At 42.2% G+C, this 5,044-nt stretch overlaps 1 protein-coding gene across 2 annotated transcripts in view; it reads right to left on the minus strand.

Moving 5' to 3' along the window:
* Positions 1-4,145: 4,145 nt before the first annotated feature.
* LOC137174639 (voltage-gated potassium channel subunit beta-3-like) overlaps positions 4,146-5,044 on the minus strand; it is a 28,535-nt gene continuing 27,636 nt past the window's right edge. For both annotated transcript variants that reach the window (XM_067580066.1, XM_067580067.1), the window contains one exon: positions 4,146-5,044. This exon is cut by the window's right edge and continues 1,204 nt beyond it. The gene's annotated coding sequence lies outside the window, so the exon portion shown is untranslated.

Consider the following 5,044-nt stretch of genomic DNA (forward strand, 5'->3'; position numbering starts at 1 on the left):
GTTTAGTGTTAGTTTGTGTGTGCTGTGTCTGTTCTAAACTTAGTTCTTTGCTGTGTAAGATGAGGCAGTTGTGTGTCTAACAGTTAGTTTATTCTGTTATACCTTTACCTGAGCCAGTGATGAGATAAACTGTAGTTATGTAGATGTTTATGTGTAAAACTGATAAGCTTTAGAGGATAGTGTGGTTTGTCCTTAATTTAATATAGTAGTGATGTTATTTTGTGATGCTACTTGGTGCTTATGTACTGTCATATATGGTCGTGAAGAAAGTCTGTTCCTAGGTTAGCTGAACTTTTGACTTATGTTTCTATCTGAGGGTTGCTGACCTGTAAGGTTAGTAAGCAGATGTCTTAAATTCTGTACGAGTAGTATTTAAGGGACTGGTTAACCTTTCAGACAAAGAAAAGATATCTAGGTGGTATCTTTGTCTCCAGAACTATGATGCATTATACTTCTGATTGTATTATTTGATCACATTATTTCATAACCTGACAATGCTCTCTTTGTGTGTTTATTGAGTGATCAGCAATTTCCCATTACAACACTGAAAATCTTACACTGCAACAATACTTGTGGCGTCTATTTCAATACAAACGAATAAGACAGAAGGGATCAGAAAAAAAAACTAAATTAACACGTGTGATTCCAAATCTGTGTCCACAGACTAGTGATGCACAATCCTCATGTGAATGTGACTCACCGACGGCATCATGAAACGCCATAAATTTAACAACCAAAAGTATATCAAGTAGTTAAAAGCAGCTTCATCTTCGCCCACTACAACATTTAAATTCTGCTTCCATGTTTATCTGATAATTAAACCACCGACATGTTCGATTCTACTGCATAGTGAGTATGCTTGAACTTTTGAACTCGATACGTTTAATTCAATCAATCAATCAATCTTTATTTATAAAGCGCCATATCACAACAGAAGTCATCTCAAGGCACTTTTCACATAGAGCAGGTCAAGACCGTACTCTTTAATTTACAGAGACCCAACAATTCCCCCATGAGCAGCACTTGGCGACAGCGGTAAGGAAAAACTCCCCTTTAACGGGTAGAAACCTCAAGCAGAACCCGGCTCTTGGTGGGCGGCCATCTGCTTTGACCGGTTGGGTTGAGAGAGAGAAAGAGAGAGGGAAAGGGGGAGGGGGGGCAGAAGAAAAACAATCACAACAACAACAACAACAACAACAAGCACGAGCAGCAACAGCCAGGGAAGGATGCCATCAGGACTGTGAAGGACCGCGAAGGTTCGGCCCGGGACTCAGGTTTTCCTGTGAGATGAGAAAGCACAAAAAACTCCGGGGAAGAAGCAAAGTTAGTGACATGCATTGATGTTACATGAATGCATACAGATGGAGAGGAGGAGGAGGAGAGAGGAGCTCAGTGCATCATGGGAAGTCCCCCAGCAGTCTAGGCCTATAGCAGCATAACTAAGGGCTGATCCAAGGCGAGCCTGGTCGGCCCTAACTATAAGCTTTATCAAAAAGGAAAGTTTTAAGTCTACTCTTAAACATAGAGAGGGTGTCTGCACCTCGGACTGAATCCGGTAGATGGTTCCATAGAAGAGGAGCCTGATAGCTGAAGGCTCTGCCTCCCATTCTACTTTTAAAGACTGTAGGGACCACCAGTAAGCTGCATACTGGGAGCGCAGTGTTCTAGTGGGATAATATGGTACTATGAGCTCTTTAAGATATGATGGTGCCTGACCATTAAGGGCTTTGTAAGTTAGGAGAAGGATTTTAAATTCTATTCTAGATTTTACAGGAAGCCAATGTAGTGAAGCTAAAATGGGAGAAATGTGATCTCTTTTTCTAGTTTTAGTCAGAACACGTGCAGCTGCATTCTGGACCAGCTGGAGAGTCTTTAGAGACTTGTTAGAGCAGCCTGATAATAAGGAATTGCAATAATCCAGCCTAGAAGTAACAAATGCGTGGACTAGTTTTTCTGCATCTTTTAGGGACAGGATGTGCCTGATTTTTGTGATATTACGTAAGTGAAAAAAGGCAGTCCTTGAAATTTGATTTATGTGGGAGTTAAAGGACATATCCTGATCAAAGATAACTCCCAGATTCCTTACGGTGGTGCTGGAGGCCAGGGTAATGCCATCCAGAGCAGCTTTATCATTAGATAATGTGTTTCTAAGGTGTTTAGGGCCAAGCACAATAACTTCAGTTTTATCTGAGTTTAGCAGTAGAAAATTGCAGGTCATCCAGGTCTTTATGTCGTTAAGGCATGTTTGGAGTTTGTTTAACTGATTGGGTAATTGCCATGGAGTATTTTTTTAATGTGAATCACTTCTACTCTTACTGTAAGGACCAGTGTGTAGGATCTAGTGGTGAGGCCCTGAGCTGCCAGGAGCTCTACCCAGACACACAATGTGGACTCTCCTGCCATGGGGATCCTCTGCCTTCATCTCCTCATCCCATAAACTCTCCAACCACACTGACAGTAGGTGATTTACATCATTTCACTCCTGGCCCTCTATGAACCAGGTGTTAGTCCACGTGGGCCCACAGGTCACATCTGTCACTACCACCTACAGACCATAATAACCCATAATCACCAGAAATCTGACATGATGATTAAAGTTTTCACTGTGTGATCAGTTCAGAACTTTATAGATTTTTATACAGTAGAATTAAACGCACAACAGACGTCTCAATCAGAACAATAACAACAGACGGAGTGTGATGACGGTGTGAAGTAGCAAGGGATCATGGGAGTTGTTGTCTTCGTTGTTAAATAACCAGCTTCAGCGGGATAGGATTACTCCAGTGTTCATCGTTCAGGATGTTTTTTCCCGCAGAGGTCTCCTCCTCTCCAGAAACAAACGGACACGCAGATTAAAATTCGATAAAATACTAATTAAAGCTGTTTCACCTAAAAAAAATCAGTGTTTCTCCGACGATGTTTGGTGACCACCGGACTTCCTGGAGGGGCTGTTAGCCGAGCTGCTGCTAACGTTTGTCCAGTTTATTTCTCTGATAACTTAAGATCCAGACGTCCAATGACTAAAATCCTTCTTCCGGCTAAAAGCTAAGTTAAAAACCACCTAAATTTATCATGAAAATGTGGCTTAAAACTGAATAAAAGTCCATTTATAACAGTTTGTGTGGAACAACCACAACGCCGATGTATTATCTTGTATGTGTTACGGACTAGTCAAGTCTAGGGGTTTCAGTATTAATGAACCAATACTAGTCCTAACCTGGAGGGTGTAGAAAAGGAGGAAACGTGGAAGAACACAGAGGAAGACGGACTGGTTTCCAGTGTTAGAGACAGACAGTCTGGAGGTGGGTTACCTTATCGGGTTGCCACGCCGACCAGCATTTCAAGTCCCTCCGACTCGGCCTCGCCAGTGCTGGGCGTCGCTCTCGTGAGCCACGAGCTCCTTCTGGCGGTTCAGTTCAGTTTTTGGTGGTTGGGGGGGGGGGGGGGATGGGTCCCCGAAAGAACAAAACTGGTTTTACTCAAGGGTCCGGGTGCAGGAAAGGTGTGAAGCTGTACGGTCTCCAACGCTTCTAAAAAGGACGTCTCTCTGGGCTCAATGTTTGCGCTTTCCCAGCTGAGCCTCCTCACGTTGCTCCAGTAACCGTGGCGTCCCTTTTATCCACCCGCAGCTTAACCACACCCCTCTTGTTATCTTCTCAATGAAAACCAGTCCAGTTTAGGAAAGGGAAAGGAAGAAAGAGGAACTATAAACCCCGCCCCCTTTACTCCTAACATATGTGTGTAAGTTACTCTTTGGTAGACGCCATTGTAGCGGACAAACACAGCGCCGCCGTATGCATCTGGTGCCTGTTTACTCTTTGGTAGAGGAGGTATGACGTCATCGACAGGCGACCAAATGAAACGGTCCGTTACTTTGATTAAATTACAGATTTCTACAACATATATAACACAGGTCTAGTTGTTTCTAGACATTTAATGTGGAATAATTACATATTATAGCTTTAATATGAAGGAAGGAAACAAACTTTAATGTGACAGTAACACTTGTAGCTATAAATACTGTGCAGAGAGTCGACTCAGTTAAACGCTCCGTTTAGAATAAACTGTATGATATGAAAATGTGTTTCTGATATTTTGTCCCGACATGAAAACAGTTCATCGATCACCAGACTGAGACACAAACATGATTTAAATAACTTTATTTGCATTCGTAGTGGTGACGTTTACATCGGGAGGAGCAGGAAGGTTTAAACAGGGTGATAGACGTCGTGAAACCATGTGACCAATCAGAATCCGCCCTGGCTCGCCTGTCGTCACGGTGACAGGGTCACATGGTTCCACTCGGAGGTAGGTGATCAGTGACGTCAACCTGAGCGGGTCGCGACCTTCAGAGACCACCTGGCTGAATCATTGTTTTATTTTATTTTTTAATAATTTAAAGTTTAAAATATATAAATCATAAATGTAACTATAATCGATGCTCCATCTTTAAGTTTAATGTTCTTATTTCTGTTGTATTTCTTTATTTTTTAACGTTATAAACAAACTCTTCGGCTTCGTGGTCCGCGACGACGACCCCCCCCCCGAGAGGTCGCGAGCCTCAGGTTGAGCACCGCTGAGTTAAAATCTTCTATCTAAAGACAAACATTCATAAAATATAGATTTATATTCATATTAAACACTTTTATAAATACGTTTGGGAGTACAGTCAGAGGATACAGGAGGGTCCAGAGCCTCGTACACGCGGCGGAGAGCAGCTGTTACCATGGCGACGCCTGTTACCGCGGCGACGCTGAATTCAGACTCACACGAGCCCTGTTAACTTTTTTGGACAGTGACGTTGTCTCGACTAACGGACGGCTCTTATCTGGATGTAAAAGTACAGATTGATGCTACGGAGGCTCGTTTCTGCCAAAAAAATGAAAAAAACATAAAAATATTTATGATAAAGGTCAAAAAATATGATGAATGTATATTCTTATAATATTCTTATAATTAATCAATCAATAAAGTTCTGTTGAGTCTGTTTTTCTCTTCTCTTTGACAGAGTTGAACTTCCATATCATCCATGATTAGAGGGAAT

Source organism: Thunnus thynnus, chromosome 22, assembly GCF_963924715.1.
Source record: "Thunnus thynnus chromosome 22, fThuThy2.1, whole genome shotgun sequence".
NCBI classification, from domain to species: Eukaryota; Metazoa; Chordata; class Actinopteri; order Scombriformes; family Scombridae; genus Thunnus; species Thunnus thynnus.